The sequence below is a fragment of the Melospiza georgiana genome, chromosome 17, assembly GCF_028018845.1.
Source record: "Melospiza georgiana isolate bMelGeo1 chromosome 17, bMelGeo1.pri, whole genome shotgun sequence".
NCBI classification, from domain to species: domain Eukaryota; kingdom Metazoa; phylum Chordata; class Aves; order Passeriformes; family Passerellidae; genus Melospiza; species Melospiza georgiana.
The window spans coordinates 9,787,240-9,808,884 of NC_080446.1; positions in this window are offsets into that span (position 1 = coordinate 9,787,240).

A 21,645-nucleotide genomic window follows, 5' to 3' on the forward strand; every position below is an offset into this window, starting at 1 on the left:
GTCGAGGCTCTGAGCAGTCACAAGATTTTGTTATTCATTCCTTTCTAGCTTTTGGATGTCTCCTTCTATTTTCTTTAGTATAGTTTTAGTAGATAATTTTATTATAATATATATAATAAAATAATAAATCAGCCTTCTGAAACATGGAGCCAAGGTTCTCATCTCTTCCCTCATCCTGGGGACCCTCTAACACCACCACAATGCTCTGCACTCTGGACGTTCCTGCTCTGGCACAGCTCCTGCCCTTCTCTCCTCCCAGGTAATTCCCTGGGCGCTGTTACGGCGTAACCACGGCCCACACTGCAGCCTCTCATCCGCCACCTCTCCCGCTTCTCCTCCTCCGCCCAAGCTTCCCTCCCAGCCCTGCCTTTTGTCTCCTTCACCCACTTTCAACCCCGGGCCTCCTTTGATGCCACCCGACGTGCGAGGCGCAGCCGGACCCACCCTGCCCAGCCAAAAACACACCTGTTTTGCAAACCAGCCCAGGTGTACGGGGCACACGCTGCTCTGGGATGGCTTCTAGGGTGTTACACAACCCCACTGCCTGTGAACCTGCAGCCCCAGCAGCCGTGGAGGAGCAGACGTCTCCTGGCAGGCTTGCCAGGGCTCCCAGCACGGCCCTGCAATACCTGGGCAGATTATTAGGCACTCAGCAGGCTAGAGGTGACAGATGTCAGGTTTGTACTTTGCCAGACTGGTTATGAGGGGTTGCCAGGTGTCCCCGTACCGGTTGTGGGTTTCTCTGGGTCTGGATTGAAGGCACTTGAGGCAGTCGTTCATGTTGGGACTCAGGTGTTTGTTATTGCTTATCAGTAAAACAGTCTCACTGCTGTGAGTCCTGCAGCTTTTCATTAGAAGGCACAAAATGGCCAACAATCTCTTGTTACAAGGGCTTTTAAGACTAAACTATCAAATTAAGAACTGACATCTGGATTATTTTCCCTTTTAACCCAATAACTGATCCCAAAGAGACCACAATGGGGAATTTTCTGCCCAATTAAAAAATGCCACCCAAACCCATGGAGAAGGAGGAAGAAGCAGCATGAAGAAGAAACCCAAAACAGCACCCTGTGCCCTCCATCTTGCTGCCATCCACAACATGCTAAAAATCCCAAAACCTAAATTTCTCACCAAGTGATGCACCTACACTACTCTTTAAAATCTTTTTCATGCTTTTGTGTATTTTAGTGTATCTTGAAACTTTCTCCATGAATGAGGGCCAAAGTCAGTGCTGCCCTGGGGATCAGGGCACCCCAGAGCAGACACAGAAATATTCCCTGTGCCCGGGGTTTCCACACCCACAAGCCTTCACTGAACCCACAGATGATGAAGCTCCTTGCAGGACCTGTGGGGACTCACCTGAGCTCCTCATTGCTGCTTGGAACTGCCAAGGATCAGCAATAAAATACTGGAAAATTGTCTGAGCATTTCCTGGGGGATGTGATGGTGACTCCAGCAGAAGCCACAGGGCAATGCCAAGAGTCCAGCAGTGCCATTGGGGTACAGTGAGACCCCCTGCAAGTGACAGTGGAACACTGAATTTCCATATGTCCCTATCACTGTGCTTTACCTCCAGGACCAGCTTGCCTGTGGAATCCCTGGAAAACAACATTTCAGTGGAGCTTTGATGACAGAATCTTCCTGGGGAGGGAGAAAGGCAGCGTAGGGCAGGGAATGCTGCTGTTTTCTGTTGTGAAAGGTGTGGACCTGGTTAATCATCCCGGGATGTTGGATGGACAGCTCAGACACAGAACAGACAGCATTTTCTTTTGCTTTCTCTGAACAAGAAAGCATTTGAAAAACCATTATTTATTTCAGTCTATTTTCAAGCATGTAAGAGCTATGTAAATTTTTTTTTTTTTTTAGGTTTTGCATTAACCTAACCCCTTTTTTCCCTGAAAACAAATAACATGCTCAGGCAGTATAAGTGGAAACAGTTGCTCTTTATTCATTCAGTCGCTCCAGGATTTGTTTCTGACTTCCACTAACAGTGGTTGATCCTTATTTAGTTAAGTATGGTTTCCCTGTTACCTCTCCATATGAAATTTTGACTCTCTGTGATGTTTTGATTAGCATATGATTAACCAGTAATTTTTTCAATGCCATAGGCCTCACACAGAAATTCTTCTTTTCAACATATCTTTCACTGTCCTGCCACTATTTCCCAACAGCTGCTGCAACCTGCAGCCCAGTTATTTTCATTCCCACGATATTTTGAGTCCAACCTAACAGAAGCAGCTTGGTGAGCTTTAAATCCTAAAGTTAATATTTGAAGCAAAACTTTTTAACAGTGCTGTCCAGCTGGTCATGGGTATTGCTGTTGGCTTGTAGCTCACCTACAAAGCCCCACAGAAAGGTGGTGTTTGTTTGGGGTGTTTAAATGCAGGACTGCTCTCTGCTTTTGGTAACCAGGTGAGACACCCTGTGCAAGCTCAGACATTGGTGTTTGGTGTAGACCTGTGTGTTGCCCAAGCAAGAAGATTGCCCTGTGCTCCCTGCCGTGGGTTACTAATGCTTTTGGCTTCTGCAGGTGAAAGCCAAGTGACAGAGTGGAGTCACCGTGCCCAGCCCTGAGCAGGGTGAGCTGTGGCACTGCAGGGCCCGGCAGAGCTGCTGGGAGTGGGCCCTGCCTGATCAGAGTGGCCTGGAAAGCCGAGGGTGCTCCTTCCCCTCACCTGAGGAGGAGGAGGAGGAGGCAGGGTGGTGACTCAGAGGAGCAGCAGAGCCTTCGGGGCTCTCCTGCACACCCTGGCTGTGCCCACGGGCTCTGCCAGCCCCTCCTGCCTTCAGAGCACCCAGAGCAGAGGCAGTGACCTCCCTGCAGCAGCGGAATTCTCCCCCAAAGCCCTGATCCTCCAGAGCCCTGCACACCTGTGACCGTGTTCACAGGGGTTCTTGGATTGGGGAAGAGATGAGGATCTGGGTCCATGTTTCAGAAGGCTTGATTTATTATTTTATAATATATATTACATTAAAAATATACTAAAAGAATAGAAGAAAAGGTTTCATCAGAAGGCTAGCTAAGAATAGAAAGGAAAGAATGATAACAAAGGTTTGTGGCTCAGGGCTCTGTGTCTGAGCCAGCTCACTGTGATTGGCCATTAATTTCAAACAACCACATGAGACCAATCACAGATGCACCTGTTGCATTCCACAGCAGCAGATAATCATTGTTTACATTTTGTTCCTGAGGCCTCTCAGATTCTCAGGAGGAAAAATCCCAAGGAAAGGATTTTCATGAAAAGATGTCTGCGACACACACCAATTCTGGGACATATCTAAACCCTTCTGTGTCCCTGGACACATCCCTCTGGCTGCCCTGGAGGACTCAAGACCCTGGCAAGGGGGCTCAGAAACCTTGGCACGGAGTCACAAACACCTGTGCCTTCAATTTTAGAGCCCATGGAAACAATTACTAACTTTATGTGAAGGTTTACAAGCCACAAGAGTTTGAGTACAATGATAGTTAATTTGTCACAAGATGAAAAAGTAGAAATTTGAAGTTTTAGAACGGGGGTTCAAGAGACAAAATAGAAGAATCTGGGTGTGTCCTGTCCTTCTTTTTCTTCTTGTCCTCCATCTTCTACTGTGATGGTGACACTTCTGGATTAGTTTAGAGTAGAGACAGACTGTCTGCCATAGGTGATAGGTATTAGAAAATTATTTTAAATAAAATACACATAGATTTTAGTATAAGAAGCTAACACCACCCCAAGGTCAGTCAGTGTACCCTGAACCAACCTACCAAACAAACCTCAGCAAATCAAAGAAAAAATGGAATAGATAAGAGAAAATAAACAACCTTGAAAACCAAAGCCAAAGAATCTCAACTTCTTCGGTTGTGAAGTTAGAAAAAAAGACTTTTTAATACCTTGAAAGCCATTTCAACCACAAAACCCCAAAATTCCTTCTCCCACCCCATGGCTCCTTAGCACCACTCCATCTCTGCTGAGTGGCACTGTCAGGGGCACAGGGTGGCTGCCCAGGCACTGCACTGACCCAGGCAGGGTCACTTTCTCTCCAGCAGCCAGGACACCCAAATTACAATTGTTTGTGCTGCCAGGATACCACAGTGTTATTCAGGGTTTTATCCCACTGGAGGGATGGGCCATTCCACAGCACTTGGGCTTTCACTGGCTCTGAGGATGTGTGGTTTTAAATTCTTTTACCTAATTGTAATGAGCCATTTGGGTTCTTTCCTCCTCTTTTTAGAGCTGTTGCCAGGCAGTTTGTCCTGAAAATGCTACTTATGGTGTTGTGTGTTTTTTTTTTTTTTTAATTTTCCACCTCTTTTCAAAGCAGGATGCCAAGAGACAAATTTATTGTCCTGTGTAACATCCTCTTTCATATCCTCCCTTGCACACTCCAGGAAAAGCAAAGTGCCTGCACACCAAGGCCTTGACAGGTCAGATCAGGGAGCAGGCTGTGCTCATGAGAGGCTTTTGCAAACCCCATTGGAGGGGTGGGATGTGTTTTCCCTCACTTCATCCAGCTTGGGAGAGGGGCCAACACCCTTCTTGAACCCTCTGTCCCTACAAAAACTATATACCTTCCTTTTGGTGTCCATAGCTGGTGATGTGTCTGGGGGACTCTGAGTGATGTGTCTGAGATTTAATAGGGAGATCCATCATGTGGAGGGAGACTGGGGAGGCTGGAGGGAAGAGAAGCACAGAAATAACACAATCCAACCATGTCCTGCTGCTGGGACATGGACAGAAAATCCTTTTCATGTGACTGGAGTTTTGTTGTCCCTGAACCATAATCCATTTTAATTCAGGTTATTATATAGTGACACCTAAATACACCTCAGTGAGTGAGGACACACCATGTGTGTTTTCTTGTGTCTTCTCACAGGTCAAGCTATGTGATGGGACCACAGGTGCTGGTAATGACCAAGAAACTACAGATTGTTTTCTGGTCTCAAGGGGCTTTATTAAGCCTGATCAGAACTGCACACTTTTGAGGAAAAATGAAGTACATTTAGATCTACTAAAACTTTTCAAAATACTCCTTCTCCAGTTTGTTTTTTTTTTTCCTTCTGATCATTCTGCTCTGGATGCACCTTCAGGCCTTGAGCTTGTAGGACCAAAACTAGCTCCCAGGAATTGGAGGGCTGAAGCCTCAAATTCATTCATTCAAATGAAAAACATTTCCAACAGAGCAGGATCACAAGGACGCACCTGCATTTCTAGAGCCCAGCGCTGCAGAGAAATATCCCCTCTGCCCTGCAATGCTGCCTTTGAAGTGACCTGGCTGTGGGTGTGATAATGGGTGACTGCTCCAGCCTCATTAAACCCAGTGCAGCACCTCCCATGGCTCTTGGGGACACAGGCTCCAGGCTGCCTGTGTGCTGAGGCTGGAGCAGACCGTTGGAAATGTCTAAACAAAAGGAAAAGAAATGAAAACCAAATAGAATTGATAAAAAATGGGGATGGCATCTCTGTGGGCAGAGCAGGCTGCAGGCAGTGGGTGCTCACACACAGCCAGGATGTGCCCTGTGCAGCTGCCCTGGGGTGTCCCCATGCTGGCAGGGCTTTGGGCACTGTCCTGGCTCTTTCTCAGCTGTCTCAGCAGGTGCCCTGTGTGGTATTGCTCCCACAATCATGATGCCATCATCTGGATTGCCTTTGGAATTAAAAATAGCTTCAAACTGGAGTGGCTGGGCCATGATGGGTCAGCTGGTGGGGAAGGAAAAGCCCCTGCTCTCCACCCACTGGATATTTTGGAGACCTTGTGCAGGCAAACAGCCAAGGTGTGTGAGTGAGGAGCTTTATTTTGGCAGCACTGGGGTGAAGCCAGCTGGGAAAAACAACTACTTTTTCATAAAACTTGCTTCTATCCCTGTACCAACATGTTTCAGCACTCTCTGGGGAGCTGCAATGAGTGACGTAGATGCTGCTGAGAGACCTCCTAATAAAACTGCATTTTCCACATTTACCCCAATTAAGAGAACAGGAGTCAAACCAGGTTGTAGATTTCAGTTCAGTGAGGTGTTTTGGGGTGGGGGCAAAGGAGGGTTTGAGAGAAATCTGTCTTTTCTCTGAAATAAAGTGGATGTGAACTGAATGAGATGAATATCCACATTGTTTTTTGTTGTTATTGATTTCTGCAGATGTTGAAAGTTTTGATTTCAAGTGAAACTTTTCTTTTTACCATTTTTATTCTTCTAGTGCTGTTCAGCCACAATTCCAGCCCATGCCAGCAGCAGTGACAGGTTGGGTGCCACATCATACTGAAGATTTTATCTTCCTTTATAGTTAACCCTTTCACTTTTGCTCTGCTGGGGAGGGGCAGGACGTGACCTACTAAAGCCACCCTGAAGTGAAAAATTAATTCCGAAATGATCAAAATACTGGATATTTACACAATTGCACCATCAGGACCCATGGAAAGCCTCAGGAAAGGGCAGGGGAGGACTCCAGAGCTGTGTGTGCCCCAGACAGGGATGCTGCTTCCCCTCCAAGCCCTCTGGGGTGCCAGTGAAAGGTCAGTGCTGCCTCTCCCCTGTGCAAGCAGCTTCTCCTGGAGTGACCGTGGTGCTCCCAGCTCAACTTTTGTGGCTGGTCCTTCCAGCTCTTCCCCCCACGTTCAGAAAAGAGGAGCTAAAGGAAACACCTTTGGCTGCAGTGAGTATGAAGTGGCTTTTGCCCTTCCCAGCCTGGTGACGTGGGGATTTCTGATATTTCCTGAGCAGCTGCTGGATGTTACACCTTTAGGAGCTCCAGCTCTGAAACCTCCACACCCTTTCCCCTTCAGCAGAATTCACACAAAAGCAGGTGATTAAAAATCCAAAAACAGCTATAAAAGCCAGCTTGGTGCTCACTTGGATGGAGTGGCTCTGCTCTCGGTTGCCTTTGAAAAGCTGGTGCAACCCCAATGTCCTGGAGGCACTTTTGGGGTGAAATGGGGAATTGGAGTATTCAGACAATATATCCCAGCCCCCCCAAGTTTACTGGAATGGTTTCTTAAATGCATTGTGGATGATTTGATTAATTTGGGGCCTCTTCTAAAAACAACTTTTTTCTTTTTTTAAAGAATCTATCTGCTGTATTCCTTTTTTTTTTTTATATATTTTTTTTTTCATAGCATTTTTCTAAACAACTGTTAGGATCCAGGTGCTTTCTGCCATCTGTGTATGCAGCCAGGCTGAATCAGCCCTGGCTTGTTCTGTTCTTGGTAGCTGCTGCTCCTCTGACACCTCTCAGATCACACTGACAAGGAAAACTTTTATTCCTCAGCCTGTAATTCCTGTCTCTGTGTGTGGGACAAGCTCACACACCTTGTAACTATTTCGCTTCGGCTCAGAACTCATCTCCTCATTACTCAGATATAATTACATCTGACAAAAGTATTGAATGCACCAAAGCACAGAGAAAAAAGACAGAGGGATTAAACTAATTCAGGTCTCTCACCCCTGAATGTTATGCCCCCAAAAAGAGCTCAGGGAGGAAGAGGATGAATAATTGTTGAAGGATGAGGGCTATGATTACAGGGTATGGTATTTCATATGGCACCTGAAGACTCAGAAAATTATGTAAAGAAAAATCAATCACAGTGCTAAGATGGGAGCACAGGGATATTAGTTAGTTAGTTAGTTAGTTAGTTAGTTAGTTAGTTAGTTAGTTAGTTAGTTAGTTAGTTTGTTTGTTTGTTTGTTTGTTTGTTTTTCTTTCTAACAGGAAAGCAGAGAGCCTGATCTGTGACTTAACGTTTAACTGCATTACAGGTGGGTTTTCACAGGCACTGAGGGACAGCCTGGCAGCTGCCATGAAGCCTATTGCTAAAAAAAGAGAAACAAGCAGGAAATCATTTGAGAAGCATTGATAACAACAACAACAACAGCACTTCTGGAAGCGGGGTCAGGTGAGAGGGGAGTGATGAGCTGCTGCGGTCAGGGGTGCGGGTGGGGCTGCAGCCACAGTGGCTGTGGGGTCACCCAGGTGCTGCTGGTCACTGGGGATGCTGCTTGTCCCCTCTGGAGCCCCTGCATGCCCTGCCTGCCCCTGCTCCTGGGCAGCAGCCTGCCTGCAGCAGGCCTTCCATAAACTTAGCAGCAGGTTTATGTGCTGCTGAAAACTCGCGAAAAGGTCGTGGCGAGAGGACGGCACAATTTTCTCGTAAAAGCGTCGCTGACGCCTGCCAGGGAAAACGTCAGGAGTGGAGGAGAGGCTGTGGATCACCGGCTGAAAGTTGCTTTCCTTGTAGCCTCTCCTGTTTTATTTTAATTACAAAAAGGGGAGGAAAAAACAGCTGAGGTGTCTTCTTGCAACAAAGAGAGGAAAATAGAAAGCAAACATGTAAAGGAGTGCCAAAAAAAATTACCTGGGAAATTCCAAAATGAAAGTATTTTGTTTAAAAATTTCAATTAAGGTTGCTAAGTAACAGCAGTGTATCTACTTATCAGCTCATTTACAAAATCCAAGCACTGAAAAGCCAAGACATTAATAGTGGTGGAGATCATAAATCTAATGCTGCCGACATAATAAGCGTACATGCATTATTCTTATCAAGTACAAAGAAAGTAAATACATATTTCATCACAACAAGCTTAATGCTGACCTCTAAATAAATAGCTGTCTTTCATTAGCAATCTCAAAATAAAACATAAAGCAAACCCTATTAAAAAGAGCCATAAAAATTATGTATGTAGACACTAATGACACATATTGATCAGCTTCACGTGCAAAGCCATACGCATGCATAATTCTGCCACAAATCAACGTGGTTATGTGTTTTTTTTTCCCTCAAACCAGACATTCCATAATATTCTCAAGGAAACATAATTATCAAGGATTAACTAAAAGTCAGCTGTCACTTTGATAGATATATGTTTTATATATAAAACACTCCTGTAAGCCTCAGTACTCACTGTGCCTCTTTAAGAGCACTTTACCACTGTAACTGAGCTTACCAGAGGAATATGGTTTTAAAGGTCAGAGTTCTAAAGGCTGCTGAGTTCTGCTGGGACGTTCTGCTGTGCTGTGTTTTGTGCTTCAGACAGCTCTGTCTCTCTGCTTGGCGCTAATTAGGAGAGTCCCTTGTAATCAGTGGCGCCATTCCAATTTCCATTAGCTAAGTTTTGGACACCAAGGGCTGTTCCTTCCACGGTTGCCCCATTTCAGTCGAGCACTTCTCCATATGCCAGCCCTTCTGCAGGTGCTTAAGCTCAGAGGAGTTCTTGTGTTTGGGTGTTGGGATGGATCACTGGGTGATGTGGGAACAGGGAGGAATGGGCTGGTCACACCTCAAAACCCCAACCCCAAGGTGCTTTGTCAAGCAGTGTTCGTATTTTTCAGGCATTTTGGCTGTTTCCAGGGGGCAGACACTGAGCCTCCAGCCAGGGCGACGTCAGCAGGTGTTGGATGCTCTGTGGAGATGTGGCACAACAGAGCTGAAGCAGCACAGATGGAATGGTGAGGGCAAGGGCTGAAAGGGAACAGCACTGCAGCCTTGATGGACCAGGGTGGTTCCCAGGGCAGTTTGTTGTTTGAACATGACATAAATTTGTCACAGGTTTTAATCAGCATTGTCAAGGCTCCAGGTCCCAGCCTGCCATGAGCCAACATCCCTGGCTGTGCTGAGGTCTCCCAGCCAAGCCTTCCCACATGGCATCCATGGACTGAGACTTTCTGCTGGATGAACAACTGATTTTTGACTCCTTGTAGGCAGCATTTACTCTGCAGTTATTGCCACAATATACCAAATCCTTTAAAAAAATCACACTAAGTGCACTGAAGTTCATATTGTCACTGAAAGAAACTTCTGAAAACTCGTGGATAATAGTTAAATCCATTCAGCTTTGAACACTTTAAAAACTGATCAGACCTCTTTCTTAAAGCCCTGAAGTGCTTTTAACTCCCAGTGAAGCCAATCAGGGCTCTTTGAAAGCAGTGAATGGCAGAACTAGCCCCTGAAACATGTGAGCCCAGCTACTGAGAGTGGAAGCAGAAAATAGGTTACCCCTCCCAGCAGAAAAATGCAGATGTGAATTAACGCCACATATGTAATGACATTTAAAAGCTACACTCAGTAAATCTTATTCAGAGTGAGGAAGAAATATGAAAGAAAACCATCAACATTAATTTAACTCAGACAAATAACTATTACTCAATGTAAGCCAAATTGCAAACTGCAAGGACTCATGTATCAGTATATTTTAATGATCACTCCACCCCCAAAAATGTTTAGACAAAAAATGGATAAAATAGTCCTTTCATTCAATAGCTCATTTACAAAAAAGAAAAAAACACAAAAAGAAAAAGAGCAAAACTGTGCTGAAATTTGAATTAAAGTGTTCATTTTGAAGTAATGAAGAACTATAAAAAAAAATCTCTCAGGTTCTTAACTCTCCTCCTCCTGGGAGAAAGAGAAGTGAAGAGAAAGAAGTTTGTGTCGCTATTCGTGTTGCGCAGAAAGCAAGACTTTTTCAAAGCCTTTCAGCTCTGCTGATGAGGAAAAAAAGTTTTTCTTTGAAACTAGTTACATTGCTGCCCTTCCCTGTTTTCCCCTGCTGTATTTCTTGGATGGAGCAAGAGGTGGTGAGAGGAACAACAACTCTGTGTGGGCAGAGAACCACCAGGAAGGGACTTCCCTTTAAAATTCCTCTTCTTTTACACTATAAGCTCAGAAATGATAGAAATTTGGGAGAAAGTGGGGAAACCCCCCAGGTTTCTTGCCCAGAAGCACTGATTCACATTTTGGCTGCCTCCTCTTCCCAATAATCCACTTTGTTTTCCCCAGTGCAAAAAATGGAAAGCTTAGGCTCAGACCTGGAACGATGATGATGATGATGATGATGAGAGCAACATTGGTTTCCGATTAATGTTGAGCAAGGAATTAGCAATTAGAATGCTGATTGCCACCATGGCCAGTCCTTTTCCTTCACCAGCACTGAGAGCACATGGCTGTTGTACAGGGATGCTCAGTGAAGGGAGAAAAAGTATTTTGATGCAGAGATAGGGGAAAAAGTGTGTGGTTTCGATTTCTGCATTAAAAGTGGAGGGAATAGCCTGTGTAGGCAAAGAATAACATACACTGGATGCTATGCATATGTCAAAGATATTTTTTTAATAAAAAAAATTAAGCAAAATAAAGGTATTTCAGACAATAATTTTATAGACTGTAATCAGTTTGTGTTAATCTGTCTAAACATGTCAGTGATGACAGCACTTCCCTGTAGCCAGATAATAAATCAGGGTCTAAGAAGCAAAGAAATTCAGAGGCTTATTTGGTATGCTTTGTATGCTGGAAGAAGTAATTTATATCCATTTAGATTCACTAGGATATATTTAGTCCTGAGTCTGAATTTATCTTTAAAATCTATATGTATGGGATACTGAGAAAGAAAATGCTTTACACCTGCTGGTACCTGCCTGTGTGGCTGTGCCACTTGCACTGTTTATTTTAGGAAAACAAGTGGGGGTTTTCTGGTTGGGTTTTTTTTTTTTTTTTTTTTTGTTTGATCCCTTCAAGAGGGTGCAGAACTAATTTTTAGCTCATTATGGAGGTAATCTTGCCTTGCTTATTTGACTTGGGCTGTTTCCATAACATCTGCTTTGGTGCAGAGGCGCGGGGCGCTCCGCGGATGGAAGCAGCTCTGTATGTGGTTACATTCACATGTTGTTCACTTAATGAAACCCTGGCACTTGGCCCGTGTTTGAAACACATCTGAGCCACAGAGAGCTGCTCCACGCTGCTGCTATCCAGGAACCTCAAAAGGAGGGACAGGGCATTGTCTGGGCTTTCTTGAGGGAGCTTGGCTAAAAATATTAAGGAAAAAAGAGGGTATATCCTTTCCTAAAGCAACCAGGAATGCACAAGGAAATTCTGAATCAGGTGCTAAGGGGTGTTCTTAAATGGAGATGGAGGAAATGTTCTTGCCAATGCTTTTAAATTGCTTTATACTGAGTGTTCTCACCTATTGGCTGTCAGAAATGTTACACAGAAATCCAACTTTTGCCAGGTTCATGGGCAGAAGTGGATGGACTTGTTTAAGTCCTTTGAGTCTAAACCTGAATCTCCAGCTCACCTGTGTGGTTCCCTCCTTCCCTCACCGACCAGCACTGGCACCCACTGGGCAGCACAGGAGCTTCACTTTCCACAGAACAGGTCACTTGGAAATGCTCTGCTGCTTTTCTCTCTCTCTATAGATTTTCAAATGTATATGATTTCAGCTGGCAGATAAAAAATAAACTTGCAAACAGATTTTTTTTCCTGTGAAAACCACAGAAAAATTCACATTTTAAATATTGTTGCCCAAAAGCAAAGATGTCATTTTGTTCACTGTATTTTTCAAAATTATTTCCATAATTTCAATTAATCCATTTAGTCAGTGAAGTGGGGAAGGAGGCAAGAAGGTTCTGATGTGGAACAAGAGCTATCAAAGGTGAAGTTAACTAGTAAACTGTTGCAATAATTTTCTGGTGAGTGTGACCATGCAGGACTGTTCTTCCTCCCATGGGCAGTCCCAAGGTAGGAGCTGGGACTAAAATCCACACACATTCCTTGCTGGGATACAAACCCCACTGTGTGCTCTTTGCTAATGTAAAGAAAGATATTTGTCCTCCCCAGATCACAGCAGAAATAAACTGATCTATTCTGAAGCCAACCCAGACCCAAAGGCTTCTTTATGTATTTATTCACAAGCTGCTGTTTTATCGCAGGGCATGTGTCAGCCAGCAATTCATTCCTTTCTGTTCCAGGGATTTCATGCTATGGGAAGTGCTGGGGGTTTTTGAATAAGGCAGCAGGGAAAGCCAAATGCTTGGGGCTCTCAGGAGAGGCAGAGGGACATGGCAGGGAGAGGAGCATGCCAGGGGCGATGGAGAGGGAAAAAGAATCTCAGGCTCATGTTGTTTGCATCACTGCTTGGAGTGCCACCTCATCAGCAGGTAATGCAATCCTGGGGATTGCTTCACAGAGCTGCATCACCACCAGGAACTGCTGAGGTCAGTGGGCGTTCAGGTGGAGATGCCCTGAGTCACAGAAGACATCAGCTGATGGAGCAGATCAAGGGGCTAGTTGTGATTTTATTTCTTTTTTTCCCAAGATAATAGACATTAATCTCCTGAACTCCAGCTTGGTGAGATAAAAGTGCTCTTGTACCACACTGCACCCAGCCTGTGAATAGAAACCAGACACACACAAAGTGCTGTCATTTATGACCTTACAATATTTTTTTGGTCACTTTGAGCCCAGCTCTATTAGCAGCTACATATTTCCAGAAGGATTTGAATGCACAGAGTTGCATGAGCAGGTTTTGGTCTCCAGTTTGTGGCAGCTGGAGCTCTTTCCTTGGGAGCCCCCATCAGGGCTGTGTGAGGGCTCTGGCCATCAGTGTCAGCTCTCACATAACCAACCTTGAGATCCTCCAGCATCTAAACCAGGAGAGACTGTGGCTGCACAAGGCTGTGTGTAGGTAGGTGTGTTTGAGAGAGATAATTATTGGGTAAGGCAAGAAAACATTTACCTACTGCTGTAAAGTGTTCTCTGAAGACAAGAAGAATCCCTATCCTTTAGCCTTTTAATTGATTTTAATTATTCAAAGCTCTTTCTCTCCGTGCTCAAATAGCAGTGTGATACAATATTGTTGCAAGTGTCTCGGTGCCTTTTGAGATACTTAAATATGAATAGCTGGGAAGCTGGTGCCTGCTCTCCCTCTCAAGCACACAGCCAAATCTTGCTGTGAAAGGCAGAGCCCACCACACAAGAGCCAGATTATTCTAACAGCACTCTTCATTTCATGGGGATTCATTTAAGTGGATTCCACACAATACTCTAAAAATGTTATGAGAGATGATTCTAATAAGGCAGAAGCTGCTACGGCATTTAAGGGGAATTTAATCTCATTCTCCTACCACATAAAAAGGAGAGAAGTGCTGACATTTCAGCCCACTACTGGCCTGCTTCACAAATATTTCAAACTGTGCTTTTCCATTTTACAGCTGTGTATTCCACTTACACACACATGTAGATTGCATCAAACCCCCTTTTCTCCCCTGTGATACCCTGCTCACCTTCCTGCACTTTGGAAAAGACAGAGAAGGGTCTGGTTACAGACTTCAGAAGCTGAAATGGCTCTGGTGTGAGGAGCTGGGGTGTGCTGAGGCCTGGCAGTGGTGTCACAGGGTGGAGGGACAGCAGTGCCCTCATGCAATCCCAACAGCCAGGAATGTTTGAAGTGTGTGCTGGCACATGGGAGCAGTGCTGCAGCGTGCAGTGGGTCATTGCTGGGATTCACTGCTGCACAGGCAAGGCTGTCCAGTCCATTGTTCTGATTCACTGCTGCACGGGCAAGGCTGTCCAGTCCATTGCTGGGATTCACTGCTGCATGGGCATGGCTGCCCATCCATTGCTGGGATTCACTGCTGCACAGGCAAGGCTGCCCATCCATTGCTGGGATTCACTGCTGCATGGGCATGGCTGTCCAGTCCATTGTTCTGATTCACTGCTGCATGGGCATGGCTGTCCTGTCCATTGCTGGGATTCACTGCTGCATGGGCATGGCTGTCCATCCATTGCTGGGACTCACTGCTGCACAGGCAAGGCTGCCCATCCATTGCTGGGACTCACTGCTGCATGGGCATGGCTGCCCATCCATTGCTGGGATTCACTGCTGCATGGGCAAGGCTGCCCAGTCCATTGTTCTGATTCATTGCTGCATGGGCATGGCTGTCCATCCATTGCTGGGATTCACTGCTGCATGGGCATGGCTGCCCAGTCCACCTCCTCCACAATGGGGGGAACACACTGAGTCCTTGCTGTTGCTCCTCTCAGAGGTTCTGGGTTAGGTTATCCTGTCACAGCCCTCTGTCGGGACCTGCCCCAGTGCTGCAGGGCTCTGGTGTGTCTCATGGGTTTGTGATCCCATGAGCACAGAGGTGGATGGAGGAGAATGAGCAAGCCTTTGGCAGCTAAGGGATGCTGCTGAAATGTTTAGGTGTGCTTACACAGGTTCACTGGAAGAGTTTGCAAAAGAGGGAGGCCCTATTCACCCCAAGCAGCAGTGGAATTAGGCTGGCTGGAAGTGCAGGGCTGCCCAGGTGTGGCTGGGCTGAGCCTTCTCCCTCCCCTAAGGCTGGACAATCCCTCCATGCAGGCTGGCTTTCTATTCCCAGCCCAGCCTTCCACACCATGCTTGGACCTCCTGCCTCACACCCGTGCTCTGAGCCACACAGCCCCAGGGCAAGGCTTGGGGTGCCTGAAGGATCAGAGGGCTCCGCTGGCTTTGCTCTTCCCACTGCCTCTCCCACTCCCTGTTGCACAAGCCAGCCCTCCTCCTTCCTGAGGCATTCTCCTGCCATTCTGCTTCCCGGGAGTTGGCTTCCTGGGGTAGCCTTCATCCCTGTGATTGAGCTGATTTACCCAACCCTGTTCCTGCTCCTCCCTCTGATAATGTTAGCCTATCTATTGCATATGCCAGGTACAAAGTCACAGAGGTAATTATCCTTCCAGCCATCCTCTGGAGTGGCTGTTTTTCCAATGCTGTCTCTGGTTTAGTGGTGGGTTAACGCCTGGATTCGATGACCTTAGAGGGCTTTTCAATCCTAAATGATTCTGTGGTTCTACAGTGGATCTCTAGCTGGTGGTGGGCTCCCTACTCAGACAGAGAGGTTTGTGGGCTGTTGAATACAGGGACCATTTTTCATAGAGCTTTGCACAGTATCCACCAGAAAATACCTTTTTTTTTTTTCATTTGCATCTTTATGGTGCCAGAGAGATCAACCATACAAGCAAAAGCTTTTGTTCTTTGTGTGGTGATGATGCTGTGGGGCGGTATGGGAACACTCTGTGTTTGGCTTGGGGATGCCCCAAATGCCTGTACTGAGTGACAAGGAGCTCAGGGAAGGGGGCAGGACCCCTTAGTTTGCCATTCCTGCTTAATCTGATCCAACAACCAGCTGTAAAATAGTCCCAGTACAAAAGGAAAGGGAAAAGTCCCAGCTAGGAGCCCTAGATTTGAGTCTTGGCTCAGACAACTTTCTTTTCATCCTTATGCAAATCAGACAACTCCTTCTTACTTCATCATGAGGTGGGAGGCAGGGTAAGGCTGACGTAGTCTGCAGAACCTCCCAGGAGTATTAGGAAGGTTAATTAGTTAATGTTTCCAAAGTGTGATTATAGAAGTGCCAAACAAAACTAACAACAAGAGGAAAAAATGACATGACAAAGAAAATAAACAAACATAAAGCCAAATTAAACATAGTTGAGGGAGGTAACTCTATGATATTAAATATGAAATTGTAGAATAAAAATAGAGATGGATGTAACTTACATGAACTACAGAATATTGAGTGCAAAACTTCTTGCTGGCTGCACTGTGTGACCAGACAGACTGATTCTTAAAAGAGAGATCTTAGTTAAGTTTTAGGCTGCTGTGACAGTGATTTATTTTAATGATACGCAATACTTCACTTCACATTTGTGATTTCAAGACCTCTCTAAGTTTATGTAAATTCTAGCTGCTAGGGCACAAGATAAAATCATGGCTCTTACTTACTTTTATAGTGTCACATAAATGTGAAAAATTGAAGAGTTGCTTCAGGCCAGCATGCTACATTTTGACACAGAGAGAATCTCTGTATCCCGCATACCCTGCTCTGATCAGGGAATATCTGTGTGAGCGTGTAGAGAGGAAGAAACAGAAAGTAAAGGACAAAGCAGCTCACATTGTAGGGGATCCAGAAGCAGTGCTCCCTCATTCCCAGGCTATTTCACTATGTGGAACAGCAGGTAAACTGGAGAAAAAAAAACCATAGCAGGCCTTTAAACATATGGAATATTCTCAGTGGGATCCAAACAAGACCAGAATATTTCTCATGAGTCTGTCAGTTGGCAAACTCAGAATCGATCCTCTCTCCATGCAATCCTCAGGCTGGGATGGGGCTAGCTTGGAGTGAAATTGCATGGTGGAAACATGCCTTGCTCTGCGATTTTGCCTGGTTCTGTAATCAAATTTCACAATAATGAAAACTGTAAGTCAAGAAATTGAGGAAATGTCACGAAAAAAGACACCCACAAAATAAATATGCGCTGAATAAATCCATCCCCATTAACTTGGGAGAAACAGGAATAGTGGCTAGCACAGCACGTCTGCCCTCACAGCTGATCACTGAATCATGCTCTGACTTGGAGCACATGGCTGAAATCTTGCTTAGCTTTGGTTTTCTCCTGCAGGAAACGGAGAGAACAAAGGATGTGTGTGCCAGGCTTGCCCTGAGCACTCAGTGCTTGGCTGCCCACAGCTCCTGCAGCCCCCAGGCTCAGTGTGAGGGAGGTGCATTCCCCAGGAGGCTCCTTCAGCACTTCCAAGGCAGCACCACATTCCAGCTGACTGATCCTCAGCCTGGTGACAAGGAATGGCAGCGAGGACACCCCCTGTGTGCACCCTGGGGTGCCTCTGGGCACTGGGAACCTGCTGGCCCCTGGGTGCTGCCACGCTGTGCTGTTCCTGCTGGGGAGCCCCAGGCCAGCCGTGCCCTGCACAGGAGCTGGGGAGGCTCTGCATGGCAGCAGTTTGGTGTTTCTGCTCTCACAGCCATTGCAAGGCATGGCTGGTGGCTTTAAACACACGCTGGCTGTGTGGCACTGTGTGTGTCAGGGTGCACCCTGTGGTCTGCACTGGGATCGGTGCCACTGCAGAGCTGAAACCACTCAGGCTCCTCTGGGTCTTGTCCAAAATCCTTGCAGCTGTGGCTGCAAACTCCAAGGAATGTGTCAGTCACATCAAACTTCACCCGTGCAAACTGGTTGAGGATGCTGGTGCACTTTTCATGCCTGCAAGAGTGGGGATGTGGCAGCCCCTGGGTGAGTCTCTCTGCCTTTCCTCGGGGTCAGGGGACAGGTATCACTGCTCATCTGTGAGAAATGCGTGCTACACAAACTAAAAATTAGTATGACATAAAATGAAAACTCTGGACCCTGATGAGGCCAATCTTTCTGCTACCACAGGGAATCCTTCAGAGAGTCCTGCTCAGATTTATTCCACATGCACTGAAACCTAGTGCCCCACCTCTGTGATGTCCATTGTCCCCCAAAGGGAAATTTTCTCCAGTTGTTTTTTGTTGCCTGGAAGTGACATTTATTCCAACACACATTTAACTCCTTTCATACTGTACTTAAATTAACATGCTTTTCCTCCTCCAATCCATGAACTTCCAGTGCATCAAGCTGAAGGCATTTAGTTCATTCTACATCCCATAAAAGCTGTTCTTAATGTTTGTTTTTCTAACCTGAGCAGTTCCATAGATGCTATTCCAAGGGTCTCTATGTGACAGAAGCCAAAGAAATTGCAGGGCAGGCCTGGTTAAAGTAGATTCTACTGATTTAATTTTGATAAAGAACACATCTGAATTTGGCCCATCTCTTTTCTCTAACACACGTATCTTCTATACCTGGTAGCAACACTCAAAGCACCCTGCAAAGGAGGAGAGAGGAAGGGGAAAGAAAATGTGATTATGAAACATCAGAGTAGATCTGATCATGTCAAATTCCTCAGGAGAAAAAGACAGAGAAAAAAATTACCAGCACGCAGTGCTTGAAGTCAATAAATGGAATTTACCCAATTCAGCAGAGGCATCAGGGAAATCACTCTTGATTTGTCTTTGATAGGTTGACAAAATCTCTGTTAAAGTTGTTTTAATGCGTTTGTAACTAGGCTTCCAAGTACATTGAACCCAGGCCAGATCTCAGCTTAATAGGACCAGCCCTCCACGTCAATCAAATTTGTAGCTGGTGAGAAAAATGAACCTTTTTTTGTGCCCCTTGTTCTCGAGTTGGGCAAAGAGCCCAAAAGTGTCTGAGGTTTTACTTTGCCAAGCTTCTGAAGGAAAATTTACTTACAGGAATGAAAATGCCTGATGGCTGTCTGCAGCACAATGAAACAAGTCAGGCCAAAAATTGCCCCCAGACGTTTCCTTGTGGCATCTGTTGGAGTCAGCAGTGCCATCATGTAGGTGAGCTGAGGGCAGAATTTAGCTTGTTGATAATGGAATTAGGCATTATGAAATGAAGGTGTGCTCTGCTCTCCGTGTCGGCAACATTAATGAATTAATTCGCTGCTTAATTAATATACAAAGCCACAGAGTGCTGTTGGCAAATTAACTGTCAGCAAGGCACGTTGCTCCAAGGGTGGCTGGGTATTTCTTGGTATTTCTTTTTTTTTTCACCCTGCTTGTGTCAGGGGCAGAGATTACGTTAGGCGCTGAGTCATGGAGTTATAATGGGAACTACTGGGACCTGAGCTCCTTGGAAAAAGCTGCTCGTGTCCTCTCCATCTCTGGATGCAGGAGACAGAGGTCAGAACTCCACCCCGAGGTCACAACTCCATCCACCTTCTGACAAAGGTCAGAACTCCATCCAATGTGAGGCACTGCAGAAGAATTTCTGCCTCTTTTTAATCCTGCAGTGACAGGCACCACCCCCTCACCCTCACTTGCTTTGTAGTTGAGAAACAAGATTATTTATATTAAAAAAGGGCTAAATATATTAGAACTCAGTGCCATAGGTGTAAAGAAGAGCTGAAAATCTAGCTGCAATGGTATTATGTGAACCTGCTTCTGACTTTTCTCCAAATCTGAATTTTTAAAAGGGGTCTAGATTCACAGCAAAGCAGAATCCTGACTGCTTGCTGTTTTAACATAGCTGATGTTTCTCATCTCAGTAAAAGTGAAATGCATGCTTGGGCTTTCTTGAAGTGCTTGAACTTCTGAATAGACTGACAATGAGCAGAAAACACCAGAAAATGAGGGAGCTGTGCCATTCCAGTTCACCTCAGGAGTGAGCTAAGGACTCAGCTTCCCCTCTGACCACACTTCTTGTGAGCTCAGTGTACACCACAGCTTCAAGTAAGACCCCAGCTTTTCAGTATATTTCTACAGAAATCACATGCAAAAAGTGAAAACATTGGCCAAAAATGAGCTCTGGTGCACTTGAAAGGCTTTGTGAATCATCTCTGCAAAGAGTTGCACATTCATTAATCAAAGCTGAAACCTGGCAGGGTGCAGTGGGTTGGTTACTCACTGCACCCAGGGGTCTGCACCCAATCCAAGCCTCACTGGGAGCTCTTCTGTGCACTGCTCTAGGCTTTGGGCAGATGATGGATGGACAGCTGGTCCAGGATCTATTTTCCATGCATGATAGAGGTACTATGCATCCTTAGAGCTACTAAGGAGAGGAGATATTTGTTTGCAAGGAATGCTGCATCTCAGAGCAAGGGGAAGACATGAAGAAAAAGTGCACCAAATGTTTTGCAAATCTGATTCTCTATCAGAAAAGTGATTTAACAACTATGTAAATACACAGTTATTCTGTGCAAAAAAATTTAAAATTAAAAGCTCTGTCTTGCTACTTGCACAAGAGGCTCCTTTGCAGTGATGAAGAACATCTGCCAGCATTCAGGGCAGACTGCAGTGTGCATTTGCACTGTGCTCTCTCTCCCAAAAGCATGGAATGGAGGAACTTGCTTTGTTGATTGGGAGAGAGATTTTTACAGGGAAAATTGGGTGGTGGGAGCTCAGGGAGAGCCCTGATCCATTGCCCTCTCTGCCTAAGGTATCTATTAGAGCCATGAGTGATCAATGACAGAGCCTCCCCACCTTTCCAAAGTTATCTCCATGGACTTTCTCCATTCCACATGCAAAAGAAAGATTATTCTCTTTCACAGTAAATCTTCAGATAAAGCAGAGTCTACTGTCCATTAAGAAGGATCCTGTATTTCACAGAGCAGTAAAGCTGAATTTGATTAGAAGCTTAGCAGGAAAAGCAGAGTCACAAACAAGTGGACCTCAAACCAACTGGTATCTTTGTATTGACTTCAGAGAGCTCTGGGGCAGCACCTAAGGTATAAATAAATGAATTTTGATACCTCTTTGGCATTAAAACATGGGATGAGTTACTGACTACAAGCGAAATGAAAGAACTGAAATTAAACTCTACAAACCAAAAATAATTGACAGCTAATGAAGTATTTCCAGCAAATGAAAATACAAATTATAGGAGAGCTATCTAAGCTCTATAACTGCTATAACTGAAATGCCTTTCTGCTCTCATTTCTTGTGTCCCCACTTTGACAGCAGTTATCACTAAAAAGGATGTGCTTCAGGTCACAGCTGCTATCAGCAGGACACTTTTTAGCCATACCTGCTTGACAGACCTCCAAAACAAATCCCAAAAAACAAAAGGGATTTGCTATAGGGTTGGTGATCTGAGTTTTTAAAATGTAATCATAATTGTTTTTCTGTATCAGTGTCTTAGTTATGCAGAACTGTAGCTTTTGCATTTCAAATCACAGCGAAAGTTTATTCCTAGCATGCAAAAATGAAAATAATCTTGGTAATCAGAAGCTTATCAAAAGGCAGATACCGACTGTGCATTTGATTCGTGTGCCCAGACAACAGGCATTGTGTTTTAGAGCTGCACTGCTCTCAGTGTAACATCTGGCTGAACTGAGCTCCTGCACCACATCCCTGCTGCTCCCCTCCTGCCCTGGGCTGGCACCTGTGCACTCCTCTAAGCCTGGAAAAAGGAGGATGGAACCATGTAATTCCAGAGCCAGGGTTAAGAGCCCACCTCAGACAGGATCCAACCTTTTGCGTGAAGTGGTTGGAGCTGTTTCAGCTCAAAGCTTCTCACCAGGGGGAAAGAAGC